At 46.9% G+C, this 20,300-nt stretch overlaps 1 protein-coding gene, 1 non-coding gene and 1 pseudogene across 6 annotated transcripts in view; 1 reads left to right on the plus strand and 2 right to left on the minus strand.

Annotated features, from left to right (window-relative positions):
* Nucleotides 1-20,300, plus strand: part of SLC22A23 (solute carrier family 22 member 23) — a 179,177-nt gene that overhangs the window by 62,219 nt on the left and 96,658 nt on the right. The gene's annotated exons all lie outside the window — the stretch shown is intronic.
* LOC102423356 lies at nt 764-3,047 on the minus strand (annotated as a pseudogene).
* On the minus strand, nt 15,596-15,702 carry LOC111825326. Its single transcript, XR_002828500.1, has one exon. It is a non-coding gene; the product is annotated as a U6 spliceosomal RNA (small nuclear RNA).

Genomic DNA, 20,300 nt, shown 5'->3' on the forward strand with positions numbered 1-20,300 from the left:
AAAGAGACAAGTTCTAAATACTCTACATCCTTCACTTGGGGTTCAGTTGTGCATAACAGACAGGAATGCCAAGGATCCAGCATGGGGTAGATGCCAGCTCCCAGTTTTCATCTAGCCCTTGGCATAGGAGACGGACTGAGGTGGCCACAGGTGACACATCTCAGCCTGGTTACTCCTTACAGTGGTTCTCAACCTTCTGGCCCTTTAAATACAGTTCCTCATGTTGTGACCCAACCACAAAATTATTTTCGTAGCTACTTCATAACTGTAATGTTGCTACTGTTATGAATCGTAATGTAAATATCTGATATGCAGGATGGTCTTAGGTGACCCCCGTGAAAGGGTCGTTCAACCGCCAAAGGGGTCGCGACCCACAGGTTGAGAACCACTGCCTTAGAAGATAATTAAGCCTCAGGCAAGCACCAAGGGTACCCAGACCTCTGGGCCCCTGGGAGCATAGGGTTTACTTCAGGCTCTGAGGACTTCTTATGGGAGAGCCTGTGGACTAAGGTGATTGCAGACGTGAATGGAATGCTTGGCCTGCGCACTGCCTCACACTAGAACTTGATGAGGTTTGGGCAGGGAGGAAAGAGGGGTGGGGCAGGGGGCGGGGTTCAGGATGTGCTTAGCGCGCTCTGCATTCTTTTTTTTTCTGCACTTCCTTTTATTATCATCATAGCCTTTGCATCAGAATACATAGCAATGATAATTTTACATTACTCTGCCAAGAAAAAAAATTAAAACTCAAGTTATCTGAAGCCTGGACACACTTCCATGATTAGCTGGATGTCTCAAAGTTGGTGACTTCGTCCTGCTGTCAGCAGATCCAGGCCCCAGAAAGACGGGACAGATTACAATCGTTTCTGAAAAGTATGCTACAAAATGGATGGCCTATTCTAAGCCAGGTTACAAAGTAAGGATGGGGGTAAGGGAGGGACATTTTCTTTCAGAAATAGAATTTCTGAAGAATCCCAGTCCATCATTTTTCCCCAAAATGGTTGGAGGAGGGATAAAATCTCAACATGAGCTTCAAAGCACTCTGTGCCAAGGGGACAGAGTTGCCTTGCTGAGGAGGGCTGCTAAGGAGGGGCATGGCCAGGTGGATCACCCTTTCCTGGGCGAGGGACACGGAAAGCTTGTCTCCCCGCCCTGAGGTGGGAAGGTGGGCTGAAGCCTGGCACTGAATTCTCTAAGAGGTTTCTTCTAGAAACAGACAACTCAGACGCTTCCTTTCACTTCAGCAAAGAAGTTATTTTTTAAAGCACTTGGGAAGTTACCCTCCAGCCTTGGGGGGGGAGGCTCAGAGAAGAGAGTCATCAGTACAGCTGCCTTTCAGGCTGTAGCGGAATTCCTGAAGGTTGAAGACCCCGTAGAAGTGGACAAAGGCTGCTGCCACCACCAGGACGTGAAAAATCTGATGTGACTGGAACCATATGTCAAACTTTCCAGGACAGAAGCGCTCAGGAATTCGAGCAGCAAAGAGGCCAGCCCCGGTGATGTACATCACGGCCATGAGGAAGAACCAGCCCATCTGGCCCACGGTGGTGGCCTTGACAAAGCCCTCGGAGATCGTAAAGTGCATGGTAGGCACAACGCCGCTCAAGCCCAGGCCCAGGAACACCCCTGCTCTTGTCTGCCGGTGTTGAGGCATGGCAAACCGGTCCCACTGTGCCACAATGATGGCGGAAATGCCCAGGACACAGATGATGGAGAGGTAGATGAGCCGTGACTGTGGGGAGCAGTAGAAGGAGTAATAGAGCCAGGGGACAAAGCTCCCCATAATCAGTATGGCAATCCCTGAGTAATCCAGTTTGGAAAAAGTCTGAGAGACTTTCTCTGAGTGACAGTAGACAGTGTGAAAGAGCCAGGAGAAGCTGAGGCAGAGCACCGTGCTCAGGAAGAACATCCCAAACACCACCTTCTCCTGCAGGGGGGCCATGAAGTACATGTTTGGCCTCAGCAGGGTCAAGATTCCCAGAAACAGAAACAGCACAAATCCAAGCAGATGGGTCCAGATATTGCCAGTCTCTGTGTGGATGCGGAAGATGCTCCTGAAACAGGCCCGGAAGGAGGGCATAGGCGGCCTGTGGCCGTCAAGCAGGTAATCGTTGTCCTTCAGCCAGTCAGGGAGCACACTGTATGGGATGACCCTCCAGCGGCCCTCCCAGACCTTATACACAAACTCCTCCATCTTCTCCATGGCACGGTATGCTTGCAGGGGAAGTGTCAGGACCCTCATCTGCTCTTCCCCCTTTTCTTCCTCCTCCTCCTCCCTTTCTTCCTCCTCCTCCTCCTCCTGCGGCACTGGGCTGGCTTGCTCTGCTTCAGCTTTGGCTGGGACAGCGATTCCCGGTTTGCCCTTCTCTTCTAGCAGGGGTCCCAGTTCGGCCAGCTCCACCGTGTCAGTCTCCCTGTTACTGGCAGGAGCCCCGCTGCCCTGTGCCACCACCGGTCCTTTGTGAGAAGGCATCTAGCTGGTCCCTCAACACCTGCAGCTTCAGCTTGGGAAGGGGCTGGGTGTCTCCGCCCCAGGGGGCAGAGATCTCCCTGTGACGGCAGACACAGGGGCGTTGGGCTCAGCTGGGGCTGCGAACCCCGTGCGACATCCCTCAGCGCTGCAGGCAGCCTGCCCCCCCAGCGACCTGATCTTTATGCGCCTCACTCCGGAAGAGGGCCCAGCGCTGACGTCACCTCCGCTTCCCGCGTGGGAAGGGGGCCCAGCGCTGACGTCACCTCCGGGCAGTGGCTCCCGGCCCCTGTCTCTGCATTCTTATGGAGGGGGACCTTTAAAAGTCCTACAAGTGAGTTCTGTAATTGGAGGCCAATGCCTTGAGAGTTTTGGCTGTGTGAGTTTTCTCGGCAATCCTGCATTTCTTCCTCAGCGACATTGGATACGAGGTTTAGTTTAGGCCGCGGAGATGTGAAAAAAGGCCGTTCCCTTATGCCTGACCAGGGCGCACAGCTGGTGGCTGCTCCAGATGAACCGCCGGACAGATGGTGGCAGCTGCCCTGGTCATGCCGCGGCAGGAGTAGCCTGCTCGTTTCCTTCCAAGCTGGGTCTTTTCTGAAATGCAGAATTCTGTCACTTCCATTCTCTCCCTCCCTCCCTCCCAACCTCCCTCCCTTCCAGTCTCTAAAAATCGATGGAAAAAGGCAAACAGTGGGGCCAAATCTTTGGGTTTTATTTATTTATGTATTTATTATTTTTTTAAATTAAATCTTTATTGTTCAGATTATTACAGTTGTTCCTCTTTTTCACCCCATAGCTCCCCTCCATCCGGTTCCCACCCCACCCTCTGCCCTTACCCCCCACCCCCACTGTCCTCATCCATAGGTGTACGATTTTTGTCCAGTCTCTTCCCGCACCCCCCACACCCCTTCCCCCCCCTCCAGAATAGTCAGTCCACTCCCTTTCTATGCCCCTGATTCTATTATATTCACCAGTTTATTCTGTTCATCAGATTATTTATTCACTTGATTTTTAGATTAACTTGTTGATAGATGTGTATTTGTTCATAATTTGTATCTTTACCTTTTTCTTCTTCTTCCTATTCTTAAAGGATACCTTTCAGCATTTCATATAATACTGGTTTAGTGGTGATGAACTCCTTTAGCTTTTTCTTTATCTGTGAAGCTCTTTATCTGACCTTCACTTCTGAATGATAGCTTTGCTGGATAAAATAATCTTTGTTGTAGGTTCTTGGTAATCATCACTTTGAATATTTCTTGCCACTCCCTTCTGGCCTGCATAGTTTCTGTTGAGAAATCACCTGACAGTCGTATGGGTACTCCCTTGTAGGTAACTGACTGTTTTTCTCTTGCTGCTTTTAAGATTCTCTCTTTGTCATTTGCTCTTGGCATTTTAATTATGATGTGTCTTGGTGTGGTCCTCTTTGGATTCCTTTTGTTTGGAGTTCTCTGCACTTCCTGGACTTGTAAGTCTATTTCTCTCACCAGGTAGGGGAAGTTTTCTGTCATTATTTCTTCAAATAGGTTTTCAATATCTTGCTCTCTCTCTTCTTCTGGCACCCCCATAATTCGGATGTTGGTACGCTTGAAGTTGTCCCAGCGGCTCCTTACACTATCTTCATATTTTTGGATTCTTTTTTCCTTTTGTTTTTCCAGTTGGGTGTTTTTTGCTTCTTCATATTTCAAATCTTTGACTTGGTTCTTGCGATCCTCTAGTCTGCTGTTGGAACTCTGTATAATAGTCTTTATTTTGGTCAGTGTATGCTTAATTTCTAGTTGGTCCTTTTTCATAACCTCGAGGGTCTCACTAGATTTCTTGAGGGTCTCACTAAATTTATCGGCGGTTTCTAGAAAATTCTTGAAAAACCTTATAAGTGTGATTTTGAACTCTATATCCAGTAGTTTGCTGTCCTCCATTTCTGTCATTTGTGACCTGTTTCTTAGTCTCCGCATTTTGGCTGCTTCCCTGTGTTGATAGAGTGGCTTTCTGTGCTAGGTGTCCTATAGGGCCCAGTGGCTCAGCCTCCCCAATTACCTGAGGTGGACACTCTTGGTGCACCCCTTTGTGGGCTTTGTGCACAGTCTTGTTGTAATTAAGCCTTGATTGTTGTAGGTATCACTGAGAGGAATTGACCTCCAGGCCAATTGGCTGTGAGAATCAGCTGTGTCTGCAGTGGGAGAACTTCTGTGCTGGAGACACCCTTATGGGGCAAGACTTGCTTTAGTGGGGCTTTGGTGCTCACTGAGTCTGTCCTCTGAGTGTGTCCCTTATGGATCTGAGGAGTTGTAATCTAGATGGTCCCTGGGTACACTGGGTACACTGGCTCTTGGATCTCTAAGGAGGTGCTAATTTAGCCTCTGCCTGATGCTACCCAGCAGGAACTATGGAGAGATCTGCAGATTCCTCTTCTTTGTTTGGGGTTTGTAGGTGCCCAGATTAGCCCCAGCTGTGAAGCAATGCAAGCTGCTGTGGGGCCTTGGGCCTCCTTTTGGAAGTTCTGGGTCTCTCTAACCCAGCTGCAGTTTGTTAGGTAATTTTCAGATTGCAAAGGGCCAGGCCTTTCATATGCAAAAGCCTCTGCGCACAGCTTGGGTGGGGCGGGGTCTCAGGGGATCAACAGGGTGGAGCAAGCAGCTATGGCTGCTCCTCAGTCCTACCCTAAGAGGCCCCGCGTCTCAGTGTCCCCCGGTAATCGCTGCAAGCACCTCTGAGAGAAAGCCACCCTCGAGTTCCGCCCGCTGCCAGACAGTCCAGTTTCTCCCCGTATGAGTCTGGGTCCCCAGAGACTCGCCCGGAACTGGAGTTCAGAGCAGTCGGAAGCTTGAGACTCCCTCCAGACTGAAAAAGACAACCGCGTCCTCAGTTGCCAGCCCTTTCCACGTGCACTTCCGTACCTCTGCACTTTACTTCCACACCTCCTCTGAGTCTCAGTGTACTTTTCTCTTTCCTTCTAGTTGTAGAATTTCCACTCAGCCAGCCTTCCTGTGGTTCTGGATGATGTCTGTTTTGTCTTTTAGTTGTATTTTTGAAGTGGTTGTGCGAGGCAGCAATTTCAGGTGTTTACCTATGCCGCCATCTTGGTTTCTTCTGGAGCCAAATCTTTGAAGCTGGTTCCAGCAAGGCAGTTCTCCACGTGCTTATATAGCGTTAAGCGGGTAGGTTTCAAGCACTTGGCAACAGCTTGAAATGCAAGTGCAGATCCATCACCCCCAGTGCCTGCTCCTCACAGGTCTGCTCTGATGCCTTCGCTCAGGAAGGACAGCCTTTCCCTGTACTTCCTCCTGCACAGGCTCCAGGCAAGATAACCAAGCTGAACTCCACCCCCGCCCAGCTCAGATCTTCCTGACGTGGGAGGGGAGGTGATGCAGGAACACCGCCTGCAAAGGTGGAGATGTGGGGCGGTCAGAGAGCAGCAGGAAAAGACCAGAGAAATCCCTACAGACATTGAGCCCATCCCCCTCCGTCCTTCCCTCCTGAGAGCCCTTCCCTGGCTGCTCACTCAGAATTCACTAGCCACTTTCTCTTCTCACACTCATTTTCTGCATTCACTTAAAACTTTTTAATTGTGATAAAAGACATAATATAAAATTTACCATCTGAACCATTCCTACATGTATAGCTTGGTTGTGTTAAGTACATAGACACTGTTGTGCAATCACTACCACCTTCCATCCACAGCTGAAAGTCTGTGCCCATTAAACACGAGCTCCCCATCCCCTCCCCAGGCCCACAGCCGCCATTTACTTTCTGTCTCTGAATCTCACTACTCCAGGGACCTCATATAAGGGGAATCACAGAATATTTGTCCTTTTGTGACTGGCTTATTTCACTGAGCATGATGTCCTCAAGGTTCACTCATGTAGCATGTGTCAAAATTTCCTTTTTAAGACTGAATACTATTCCATTGTATGTACAGACCACATTTTGTTTATCCATTTATCTGTCCATGCACACTTGGGCTGCTTCCACCTTCTGGCTATTGTGAACATGGGGAATAACTATCTTTTTAGTACAGGTATCTCTTTAAGACCCTGCCTTCATTTTTGTGATACATACCCCGAAGTGGGATTGCTGGAACAGACAGGCAGACTCACTTCCTTCATCTGCAGAACCAAAGGCTTGGCCCTCAAAGCCGCTCTGAGCTGGGCTGTCAACATGCTCAGCACGGCTGCTGAGGAACAAGGGCCTTCAGAGCCCCCCACCCATGGGACGGCTGTCACCCAGTGGTGCCAGTCTCCTCTGTGGCCCTAGGAACAAGGCCATCTTGGAATCAGGAGCCTCCCGTGTCTGCTTTATTTCCAAACAGGCTCCCTTCTGAGGAGGAGAAGCGGGAAGCGAGGTCCCAGTGCCACTTACAGGTTTCACAGATGTAGCTCTGCTTGCGGTTTTTGTGGAACAAGTGAATTTCTCTCTTCGCCTCTCTCTTCACCTCTGAGGTTTGTCTGCCTCCTGCAGTGCTGCTCGGCCTCTCTCTCACCTTTCCTGGGACGGGCTCTGGACTCCTAATGGCTGTTTTCAGGGCCTGGGTGGGGTCATGTCGTCTTTAGCTAATGTGGAGCTGGGTCGGTTAATAAATCCACCAGGCCGGGTAATTAAAGACCGAGGAGTGTGAAAGGTGTGTTTTTAAAAGCCTGTTCAAATCTCTTCTCTGTGTCTGGCAGGGACTGCTATTTAATGTGGAACTTGAGAGCTGCACCATTCAGTGCGATGCATTTAATTTGGCAGCATCCTGCTTGAACTCGGAGCGGGCACCTGTTGCAGTATCCTGGTAGCCTGGTGGGCTATTCTGTGCATGTGCTTTAGAGAAGAGCTGAAAAAAACTGGGTGCCATTTGCTCTCACAACATCCCAGCTGTAATGCACCTCTCCTGGCAGCCAAGTGTCCTCTGAGGAATGTTTTGTCTTGACAGAGGCTTTTGTTTTTTCATGTGGGCCAGTAGCAGCACATGTGTTGGGTGCTGTGATGGGTGCGTGGGAAGTCCTGAGCCCTGGTAACGCACTTGCCGCGACCTCAGAGGATTTCCACAAGAAGCCCTCAGCCTTTCAGGGCACCAAGCTGATCGGTCCCTCAGTGAGGGACAAGTCTAGTCTGTAATAAATGCAGCCGTTGTGTGGTTCAGTTCAGACATCCATGCTTTGGAATTTTTTCTTTTATTGTGACCAAATATACATGATGTGAAATTTGCCAATTTAGCCATTTTTAAGTGTACAGTTTGAGACACTGTGGCATTAAATACCTTCACATTGTTGTGTAACCATCACCACCATCCATCTCAGTTTTTCATCTTGCAAAACTGAAACTATCCCTGTTAAACCCTATCCTCCAGGTACTGACAACCACTCCTCCACTTTCTATCTCTGAATTTTTCTCCTCTGGGAACCTCATATATGTGGAATAATCTAGTATTTGTCCTTTCGTGACTGTCTTAGTTCACTGAGCATAGTGTCTTTAGGGTTTGTCCATGTTGTAGCATGGGTCAGAATGTCTTTCCTTTTTAAGGTTGAATCATCTTCCACAGTATATATACACAACATTGTGTGTATCCATTCACCCGGGGATGGACACTCAGGTGGCGTCCGCCTTTTGGCTACTGTGAGTAATGCTACTCTGAACTTGGCTGTGCAAGTATCTGTTTGAGACCCTGCTTTCAGTTCTTTTCGGTCTGCACTCCCAATTGGAGTTCCTGGATTATATAGTTTTGAGGACTTTTGCTATATTCCTTCGAGACCATTTTTGAAGATTTGGTAGAACTTATTGCAAGCATTAATAAATAAAAGCATATGTTGACTTTTTTTCAAATAGAAGTAGCAGGAGGCAAAAAAATATGGTCATCCTTATAGTAATGAAGGTATAAACTTGAACCAGGTGGTGTGATGACGAAACCAAACGGCAGTGCTGCTTTCACGCTTTTCTTTACAGCACATATATCCACGCTTGTTCTTGCTGCCAGAGAAATGTGTTTCTAACTGGTTTTAAAGTATTCATAACATTCATAGTTTTCACTTATCTATATTTTTAAAGACTATATTTGTAAGAATCGTTTTACAGAGAGTGTTTAAAATGAGTCTGATGGAGTAAAATCTAGTACCATAAAGTTGACAAATGGTGGGAGATTCTTTATTTTAGAGAAGGAATGTCTGCTTTGCGGATTTGCCATGGAATGTCTTTCCCATTGTAAGCTCTGCCAATGCACAAATAGTTAGTTCAACGTACAGTAAATGTATTTACACAGCACTGTGGTGTTCTTGCTCATGGCAGCCAGGAGTCGGGAAGCAGCCGCTGTGTTAATGGAGGGTTGTCATCTTGGCCTGACACCTTCTGGATGTTGTTTGTTGAAATGCTGATGGTGCATACATACAGTTACTGGCATTATTCTCACCCCAGCAGAACCTGGGGGGACTTTAGGATCGCAGAGCAAACTGATGTTGCTGCAGCAAGAACTGTCTTCAAAGGCACCTCTGATCGTGCCCCTTTATCCCATGGCCTCCGTCTTCCAGAGGCTCACGGTGCTGTGAGAGCAGAGGGTCGTTCACTGTGGCCAGCGGACCCTGCAGCCCTGCTTTCCCTGCTCTCCACCTCACTTGCCGGTTTCAGTCCCTCGGAAATCCTGTAATCTGCTGCGCCTCCCAGCTCTGCACAGGCTCTTCTCTGCTAGACCACTCCTCTGTGACTTTTTCTCGGGGTGGAATTTGCTCATCAAGTCCTCACGGGACATATGTGCCATTCTTCCCCGGGATTTTCTCCGAGTGAGCGGCCCTCCCCTGGGTGCCCACAGCACTCTCTCCTGTCCTGTTACGGAAGCATATCACTCAGCATGTCCATTCTAGTTGCAAACTTTACTTTGATTAAATATTGAGTAAACATATATGAAGGATCTGGCACCACGCCTTGTGTGTGCCCACCACCCAGCTTTAGAGGAAGGACACGACCATTACATTTGACATGCCCTGGGGCCCCTTCTCTACCCCTCTCACTCCTGCCCTCCCGTTCACCACGAGCCTGGCTCTTGTGTTACTCTGTCCCTTGCTTTTCTTTATAATTTTGCCTCATCTGTGAGTATTCATAAACAACATATCACTTAATTTTGCATGTTTTTGAACTTTTAGTGAGTGGAATCATACAATAGTGTTTTTCTGCATTTGTTTTTTTTTACTTAGCATTATTCCTGAGGCACATCTGTGTTGACCTTTATGGCTGTAATTCACTTGTTTCACTGCTGTGTGAAAGTATCACTGTGATTTGTCCTGTACTTGAATTTTCACATATCTCTATTCCTTCTCTTTCTCTTATGCCCCCATTTTTACCCCAACACACAATTTTATTTTGTTTCTTAATTGATTTGAGAGACAGAGAGGAAGGGAGAGAGAGAAAGAGAGAGAGAGAGAAAAAACATCACTTTGCTGTCCCACTTATTTATGCATTCATTGGTTGACTCTTCTATGTGCCTTGACTGGAAATCGAACCAGCAACTTGGCATATCGGGACGATGCTCTCACCAACTGAGCTACCTGGCCAGGGCAGTTCAACACATGATTGTAAACTCCCAAAGGGCAGAGATTGTGTTTATCTCGCTTGTTATGTCCAAGTGTAAGGAGATATTTGTTAAATGAGACATGCGCCCTTTGGCCTGAGGGTCTGCCTTTGGATGGGAATTGGCAGCAGTGACGTTCTTGTTTGGCCAAAGCTCTTTCCTTCCCACGCCTCCCCTTGCCACGGTCCCCCAGGCCAGGGCTCAGCAGACTTTCTGGAAAGGGCCAGGTGGTAAGTATTTGGAGTTTTGTGGGCCATTTGGTTTCTCTCAGAACTGGATTCTGCCAGTGTAGCTTGAAAGCAGCCATAGATAATAGGTAAACAAATGAGTGTTCTAGTAAAGCTTTATTTACAAAAACAGGCATCAGGTTGAATTTGGTCCAGAGGCTGTAGTTCACCACCCTCTGCTCAAGAGAACTTCCCTGGTTGGGAGGGAAGACAGTGCTGCTACTGGATCAGTGAGAGGAAGCCTGGGTCACGCCTGTGCTTCTGGGGACCCTCCCCGTCTACTACACACAAGGTCAGAGTGGGCTTGTGGTACCTTATAAGGCCACAGGCAAACAATATGGCCCTAGCCCTGGCCCGTGTGCTCGCTCGGTTAGAGCATCAGCCCGTGCACCAAAGGTCATGGGCTTGATTCCCAGTCAAGGGCACATACCTGGGTTGCACATTTGTTCCTTTGCCCAAGAGTGCGTGCAGGAGGCAACCAATCAATGTGTCTCTCTCACATCGATATTTCTCTCCCCTCACCCCCCTCCCCCGTCCCCAACCCTCAGTCCTTTCTATTCTCAGGTGAGGATTAAAATAATAATAACAATAGTAATAATAATAATGTGACTCTAGTCAAGGTGGAAAGGTAGCAAAGTGCATCAGACGAGGACCAAAATGCTCCTTACCTGTCAGCATGTGGTATGTACAGGCTACGTGACAAAGCCAGGAATAAAATACTATAGCATCTGAGTTGCAGGCTGGGGTAGTCCCTCTCACTGTCTTCATCCCCACCCTTTCTTCCCGATTCACCTCCAACACCTGAGGCTTGAGCCTGGCTGGCTCTCGTGCACAGAACTGGGCGTTGGTGCCTCCACTCCATCAAGCATACTGAGTATATTCTGGTAGAGAAAACGCTGTCTCGTGTTTGTCAGATTGAGCAGAACAGCTTCTTCGGAGAGTTCTGGTACACGTGAGGGATGACCTTGACGGGGTCACTTCCTTACATTAAAGGGGCCCGTATCCACGGCATCACAGACCAGGGAGAGCGCTGTGCGGGAGTGCGGCCCAGGCAGCAGCTGTGGATCTGAGACACCTCGGTGTTTTCGTTAATTAGCGGGGATGTTATACCCACCTCACAGGGTTATTGTGAGGAAAGTGACTTGTTCCTTGTAGTAGCAAATTAGTTTGAAAGAAGCTGCTTAAGGGAGGTGGAGATGATGGGGATAAGAAAAAGAACAGGAAGAAACAAACACCTGTGCTTCCTGAGCTCTGGGCTCCTCCTTCCATCCGCACAATGACCCTGGACGGAAGGTGCTATTTCTGTCCCCCTCCCACAAGAAGGCCACCTGTCCAGGTTCCCTGGGCTGGTGATAGGACTAAGATTGAGACGGTGTGTCTGGCTGGCGAGTTCCTGCCCTTCACCACGACAGGGCTTCACGTGGTGTTGCTACCCATGCTTCCAGTTGGGCCACTGTCACATCAGTGCTGAGGGGTGGTCCTGAAGCCCTCGCCACGAAGTGACGCGCTCAGCTCTGTTCTGCTCTCCTGTCGTTGATCATGCCCAACCTGTGGTAGAATAGAAAAAAGCTGCCTCAGTGAAAGGTCCCTGAGAGAAAAATAAGGGGATAAAATTGCAGAGAGCTGAGACTCCACTGTGATGCTGGCACCGGGGTCAGTGGCCAGGCAGACGTTGCTAAGTTAGGGTTCTGTTTTTACCTCCCAACGATGTTGGGCCACAGGGGGACTTTAGTTTGTCCCAGTGATGGTATTAAGAATCTTATGAAGGAGACACAAAGGTGGTCTAGACACATCAGCTATTTCTCTAAGGACACAAAGTATCCAGGAGATCATGTCACATATGATGTGCATTTGAAACATTTTGAAAACTCAACGAAGTCTGGAAGTTGCCTTGGCTGATTGCTCAGTGGTTAGAGCATCGGCCTGCACACCAAAAGGTGGCGGCTTTGATTCCCTATCAAGGGCTGTACCTTAGTTGCAGGTTCAATTCCTGGCCCCCGTCAGGGTGCGTGCAGGAGGCAACCAATTGATGTGTCTCTCTCGTATCGATGTTTCTCTCTCTCTCTCCCTCTCTTCCACTCTCTCTCTCTAAAAAACAAAACAAAAAAATACAACCCAAAATCAATGGAAAAAATATCTTCAGGTGAGGATTAACAACAACAAAAAAAGTATGGAAGTCATCGGTACCTTTTGCCACTATTTCCCTTGAGATTGGGCAGTTCCATGTGTCTAGTTATGGCCAATGAACCAAGAGCAGAAATGATGTAGTTCATTTACCTATGAGAGACCCTCTAGGCTTCTAACACACCAACCAGCAATGTTGAAGAGGGCGGCCGCTCTTTCAGCCTGCATCCCAAGTGACAGTGATGGAAGAGCCCCCCGACCAGCCTCAGGGGGCAGATCGTTTGAGCAGGAAATAAACTTGGATGTTTAAAGCTCTGAAATTGCTAAGACTTGTTTGTTACTGCAGCATGGCATAGCCCACGACTAATCCACAAACCCGCCAGTTTTCTGTCCTGGCAAACAGGCTGTACACTTTTTAAAAACAACTTTACATGAGTTAGGATTGGCATGAAAGAATGTTAGTGTTGACTTTGGTGTATAGAGTTTTATGTAGAGTAAATAAGAAGTTCCAAAAATAGAGTCCAGTTCCATGGGACTTGATTGTACATATTGATAAATCTCCCAGAATGTCTGGTTTCATGATAATGTCAGGAAATGCTTGTTTCATTGGCAGGCCATTGTTAGGGGACACAAATGTATATAAATACTAACTGACACATCTGAATCAGTTACTCCCTTGAATAGTCTTCTTATCAATGCCTTATGATTGTGGTTTGAAATAGTCCCTTGCAGGAATATTTTACTAACATCTTACCCAACTATATTACAGGATAGGTTAGTGTAGATGTTGTGTTCAAAAATACCATTTCTGTTTGCCCAACCGACTCCTGGTGTTTACAACTTTCATCTAAACATTTCCCAGACCTGCTCAACTCATTGAGTTTGTGCAAACCATCCACCCCATTGGCCCTGTGTGTTAGCGTAGTGTCCACATACCACACGGCTGTCCCAGAGCCTGCTTTCTGTTACCATGTAGGATCCCTGTACCTTTCACCCTCTCTCCCCTTATCCCTCATCATGTGCTTTATATTTCTCTCTTTGACTTGCTTGCACACAGGCATATGCATACACGCACTCACACTTTCTCTTCAAAGGTTTAAAGTGATCCTGTTCAGAAATCTCTGACGCTGGGGGAAATGTCTGCACATTATTCATCCCTAATGAACAAAACTGCAGGAGCCCCTTGAAACACGCCTGCTGGGCCCTGAGGGAGGCTTGCTGAGTGGCCGTCAGTAATCCGAGGCCACCTGGCTGTGTGACCTCAGTGTGAATTGCAGAAGTTTCTGTCTTAAGTACAAACTCCACGGGTTTAGGTTTTCAGCTTGTGTTCCAGGTGATAAAGAGCAGGGAGTTAGTGGGAGAAATTTAATATTGGGGGAAGGAAAAAAGAGTCAGCATTCTAACCCCCACAAGGTATGTTTACCTTTCTCTTTTTCATAAGCTGAAATTTTCAAAACCAAGTGGAATGCGGTCTATCCTCCCCTCTCCCACCCTGTGCCCTGGTGCAGCACCTTGAATTTGCTGCACATATTCTGACAGCAACCAATAGCGTGAGATAAAAATTTCATCCTTGACAGGGAGAAGCACACCCTGGACATTCTTAGGGAGGATTTGGTGATATTTACAGCTTATAAATGATCATTTAAAAGGCGGGCCTTTCCCTAGAGCTTCTAATCTAGTAAGTGATAAGACTTTTGCCACAAAGAAAGCACATCTGGGGGGAGACGATGCCTAAGCCCCTTTGGTAGAGAAGCATGTTTTCAGTTTCTGCTCCAGCCTGCCCTCAGCCATGTGGAACTTGCCTGGCAGGCAGGCCAGGGAGAGGAGAGAGCCTGCAGGGCTCAGGAAGGCCTCAGACTTCCGTCGTGGAGAACTCCGGGCCGACGGGCAGGCTGGCGGGGAAGGGCCCACCAGGCTGTCCTGTGAGATGGGCTTTGCTTGAGCTGCAGCTTAGCCCCCAGAACTCAGTCCAGCTCATCCTTCATGTTAAAATCTGATGCTGGGACAGAGATGGTGTCTGAACTCGAGTGAACTCAGACCTCCTGAACAGCAGTCTAATGCCTCTCAGAGAGTGAAAGGAGCTCGAAGTTGTCCAGGAATATTCAAAAAGAAAAGGAAATGATTGCTTTTCAAGGGAAATTAAAGCGTATTGTCTGAGTGGTAATGGCAGTGATGGTCTCTGTGTAAAACTTTTGTTTAAATATCCCTAGTCTTGCAGGAGGAAGTGCTCCTACACGCTGGGAGGACCACCCAGGTTCTCGCCGCCTGTGCCTCCTGGACTTGTGGCCACGTTGACCTCTGGCCTCCCAGCACACCCGCCTGACAGATGTAGGCTCAGCAAGAGGGGCAAAGGATCCTAGGTCAGCTGAGCGAGAAGGACAAAGTCTCCGGGGCGTTGGCAACACTGAATGTTACAGGAGGACTTGAGGACATGTAGGAATTAGTCACAAGTGGGTTAGGTATGTGCTGTTGTTGCCAGTTTCCATGTAAACAGGTTCCATAACGACGTTGCCCAGCCCTTCACACACCTCAGACATCCTGTGTGTGTCCTAGTCTGGGTGGAACCACTCACAGCAGTTGCCTAACAGCAGTGTCTTCAGTCGGGCAAAACTATGTGTGTCCTGTTCTTACGGGGACCGCGGGGCCGTGGAGAGGACTTGATGTGCTCGAGAAGGAACGGAGTCTCTGAGGGGAAGCAGAAGTGCCTGCTGCCAGGGCCACTGCCCTGCTGCCCTCAGATCCTGTCGGCTGCGTCAGCAGTCTCCTGCCTGCTCCCTGCCCAGCCTCTCCCTTTGCCAACACTATTCTCGGGGCCTTGAGTGGGCACAGATGCTCTGCAACTGCTGCTGAGTGGCGTTCGCCGTAGCCCACTTTCAGAAACATAACAGTCTCACCTCTTGTGGCTGCACTGGAGGGGACAGGACCCAAGCCAGGAGAGGTGGTGCTGGCCCTCCTGCTGCCTACAGACTGAAGAGAGAGGGTGCCCCACTCAGTCTCCGCACTGCAGGCCCAGGAAGGCGTGGGGCGCGGGGAGGAGAGATCTGAGCAGCTCTTCCCTGTTATCGCTGTTGTTCTCCTTCCTGTGTTCCCTCCTCTTGACTCTACACCCAGCCCTTTCTGCATGCCTTCACTGTCCCCTTCCTTCCACCCGAAATGCCTTAGTCCTCTGTCCACCATTTGCATTTCTAAATTCTACCAGTTTCTCATTGGACCAACTTAGAAGGCCCCGTTTCTTTTCTTTTTGAAAATGTGGAATGCATCACATTTTTGCATGCCATCCTTGCACGAGGGCCATGCTAATCTTCTCTGCATCCCTCCAACTTTAGCACATGTGCCGCCCAGGCGAGCACAAAGGCCTTTTTTCTTTACAGATCTTCCCATCTCCCCAACCCCCAAGCTAAAGGGCCAGTCTCACTCTAGGAATCCCTGCCAGACTTTACTTTTTCCTTTCTTATGATCTACTAATATGTCATGTCTCTCTCCAGCTGGCCTACAAGGTTAATATTTGTCCCATTGGTTTTTGTCCAAATAACCCAAGACAGTGCTGTATGGTGAGCTGTGCCGGAACAGTATTCAACAGACTCTATAGTGTAGATGAGTGAATTAGGGATTGGCATGGGTGGCTGAAAGTAATTGGAAATTTAGCAGAAGGCAAGGAGGACATGAGCTTTGAGAGATGGGCGTCTTCCTGTAAAAAGGAGGGCTGCAGACGGGAGGTATTTAGTGACCAGGAGATGAGAAGGCACATTCTATAGAAGGAGATGCATGGCGACTCAAGTGGAGTTACATGATATGAGCAGAGGGAGGTGGGAGGGGTGGTGGGAGGTGCGGTGTTGGTAGAGGCTCCAACCTGGCTCAGAAAGTTGGTTTAAGAGGAGAGCAGTGGGAGAGTTTACTTTGCACCCAGATTTGGTGTTGGCCTCACTTGATCAAGGCACAGCAATGGTTAAAGGAGGAGGGAGGAGGCGGTGGCTGGGTGTCCAGTCTTTGGTCTGGCTTCACACTTGTGGATGCCACTCTGGAGTGATTGCACAATAATGATTTTGTTCTGAAGCCAGCATCAGTATTTACTGCTTTGGTCTTACTGGCATGGTTGCTTAATAAAATCTTTATTACTCCAAATGCAATGTATTTTTCCAAAGAAATATATATGGCTATAAAATATTCAAAGATGAGATATGGAAGAGGCTTCCAAATGCTGTAGAAATGGAATTGAAAGACACACAGCACCAAATGAACTTACTTCTATTAAATTCCCAATTACCAACTGCCTAAAGACAAATTTAAGTAAATAGACTAGCCATGTGTTTTTCTCTAAGAGGAATATTTTGATAAAAATAAAGACAGTTGGTAGACATTTATACTGGATCTCTCCTTTCTGCCCCGTTAAACCAGAAATAGTCTTTGCCAGTGGTGACCTGGAGTATGTGTACAAGGGAAGATAATTAACTGGAAGGGGCCAGTTGCAGAATTGCTTATCCTGTCATATTTAATAGCAGCAGTGTGGATTCAATGCAGATATGCACATTAGAAGCTTTAAGTCCCGTCCCTGGAGACAGACACTGTACAAAGAGTGGCAAATTACGTCTCCTGGAAACAGATTGTGCAGTAGGACTGAGCAGTTTGTCCCCGGAACTCCCATCTCTGCCCATAGTCATGGCCTTGGCACCCGCCCACCGGCCCATGCTGATCCCTGGGCAAGAAAGCTCGCAGTGGTGCCCACCGCTGTGGTAAGTGAATGGTTTAGTTGGATGAATAACTGTGCTCAATGTGAGGAAAAGCAATTAGTTTCCTGAGGACCAGCAGCTGATATTCTTTTCCAAAACACAGAATGTGCTCAGATATAATCATGAGAGTTAATCAGACTCAACCACAGTTGTATAAGCAATATTTTGAAAGGGGGTGGTTTGTTTTGAAGCTGGGAGTACTAAAAATGCTAAATGATGAATAAGGGCAGATAAAGCAACTACCAACAAAGTCATTTTCTCTTGGGCTTGCTTTTAATTTTTCTCTGCCTTTTTTTTTTCTTGTAGCTTGTTGTCATTTAAAATCTCACTCCTTATAGCTTTTAAGATTGTTTTTGCCATTAAACATATTTCTGTGTGAAATAAATAATGTATTTGAATTTTTCTTTTTTAATGACTAAAATATGTTTTATACTGTCATATTGCAGTGTTTGGAACAGAAATCAGAAATTTAATTAAAGTCATAAAATATAGAAAGATACCATAACAAAAATTATTTCTAACCCTTAAAAAATGGCTGTAAAATACATTTTAACCAGTCCATAGTGGTTTGTTTACTAAAAATATATAAATAAAGCCAGGGAATTTTTGCATATGCTCCATTATTACTAAAATTCGTGATTTAGGAATAAATTCAGAGCACCTGTTTAACAAAAATGTATGTCAGCAATACATTTATAGATGGCTATCCTCTTCCAATGGATTTTGCTCATTTAACTCTTGGAAGACCACCTTATTTTAGGTTTGCCTCACAGTGCTCCATCTTCAAGGAAATTCCCCTTCTTTGCAATATCTTTGTGACCCTGAGTGTATTAAGTTCTGTTTGAGCTCAGGGTTTGCATTGTAAGCCAGGGAAAGCGAGCATGCCTGCAGAGTAATATGGCTTCCTAGCACATTGCAAATGCTCAATGAACCTGTATTAGTAATTACAATGTGGTAATACAAATACAATGAATTTGTCATGTGTATTAATCAGAGTAACAGATCCTCGCTGCTGTAACACAACCCCCAATCCCAGTAGCTCGATGATAATTTATTTATCATTCATGCATTGCTCTGATGCTAGCCAGTTTTCCTGGACAGGTCGCTACCAGGTAAGGATGACTCAGTGACTCAGAAATCTCCAGTCTTTTGATACTGCCATCTTTATAAACTGGCTCCACTGTCACTGCAGGAAGGGATGAGAGGGTAAGTGATTGAACAGGCATTTTTATAACCAGACCGCAATGTGGCATACTTCCCTCTACATCCCATTGGCTAGTCCTCAGTCAAATGGAATGTCAACAACCTGCAGAAGAGCTAGTTAATGTCTTCTTCCTTTATGTCCAAGAAGAAATGGGATTGTAGAACACCTAACCATTCCTTGTCACACTCTTCGTTCCAGTTATCATTGCTGTGAAACAAATTACCCTAGATTTACTGGCATAAAACAACCACCAATTTCTTTTATTTTATTGAATTTATTGGGATGACATTGGTTAATAAAATTATATAGGTTTCTGGTGTACAATTCAATGCCATCATCTGTATATTGTATTGTGTGTTCACCACTCTAAGTCAGGTCTGCTTCCATCACCATTTATCCCCCCTTTACCTTCTTCTACCTCCCCCTCTCCCTTCTCCCTTTGTTAATCACCATGCTTTTGGCTGTGTCTATGAGTTGTTTGTTTTCTTAATCCCTTCGCCTTTTTTACCCAACTCCATAATCCCCTCTGACAACTGTCAGTCCGTTCTCTGTCTATGAGTCTGTTTCTGTTTTGTTTGTTAGTTTATTTTGATCATTAGACTCCACATATGAGTGAAATCATATGGTACTTGTCTTTCTCTGGCTTATTTCACTTATTATAATGCTCTCCAGGTTCATTCAGGCTGTTGCAAAGGGTCGACTTCTTGCTCCCATCATGGTCACCATTATTCACTCAGCTTTCTGAACTCACTCTTCAGCCACCTTTAATACCCCTGCCACTGTTAATTAGCTACCAGATTCCATTCTCTCTTTAGAAATGGTTCTTAAAACCCACAGCTACCATCCTAGATCCAACCCACACCTATTAGACTCCTAAAAGGTTAAAGTGGGGAAAATGTCTGAGATTGTCAGCTACCACCTCTCAGCTCAGAAAGGATACGTCCAAGATCTTACTCATTATGGAGGCAAATCCAGCACTGAAACTCCCCCAGTCGTGGACTCTGGCTGAGTATTGTGTTGATTGATGTCGTGGTGAGACTCTTGGAGCAGTTTCTCAATTCCTTACCCTGCTCCAGGGCTCTGGCCAATCAAGTCATCTCTCTGTTGTGCCCCCAGATAAATCTTACCAAATCATCACTTTTTGTCACTGTCACTTTCTTGCTCGCTGGCTACCCATTGCCTGTAACTCTTGCTTTTCATTTAATCTTAATTAGATTTCCCCCAGTTTTACCAAGGCACACCCTTTATTCCAGTAGTCTTCCCTTGGTCCTGTCAACTTACCACGGTCGTTGTTGAGTCCACCTCTCTGCTCATGTTGTTACTGCCATGTGGAGTACCTATTTGGAACTTACCTTTGAGATCCCCCTTAATGTCACGTGTTCCCTGAGACCTGCCATCACAATTCTAGACTGTGCTGACCTCCCACTGCTGGTCATTCTTCTCTATCTATTTGCATCTGAATGCTTACTGTGTGCAAAGTGTGAGCCATGGAGGCAACCCAAAGACACACTGGCCACGAACCTAGCCACACAGAGTCTGGCACAGGCATCAAAACATGCCCCAAAAATATTCTGATGTTTGGTAGACTGTACTTTGTAAATATGTAGGTTCAGTTGGGCCTATTTATACTAGTTAGGAGTTACCTTTGTGTCCAGAGAGAGAGAGAGACAGTATGGTGTATCGGTTAAGAACTCGGATTCTGAAGCCAGAGGATGTGTTGCTAATAACTAATTATATGGCCTGGGTCAGTACTTAATCTTTTTGTGCTCAACTTCCTCATCTATAAAGATGGAGACAATACAATTGCCTACCTCCCAGGGTTGCTATGAGGATTAAATGAGTTAACATGGGAAGTGCTTGGAGACTGCCTGGCACATAATAAGTACCAGATACATGTTCTCTATTATTGCCTCCATCACTATCACCATCATCACCATTATCATCAGTACCACCATCAACAACATTATCATCACCATCATCTTCATCAACCTCACCATCACCACCATAATTATCAACA

This window comes from Myotis lucifugus, unplaced genomic scaffold (assembly GCF_000147115.1).
Source record: "Myotis lucifugus unplaced genomic scaffold, Myoluc2.0 scaffold_21, whole genome shotgun sequence".
NCBI classification, from domain to species: Eukaryota; Metazoa; Chordata; class Mammalia; order Chiroptera; family Vespertilionidae; genus Myotis; species Myotis lucifugus.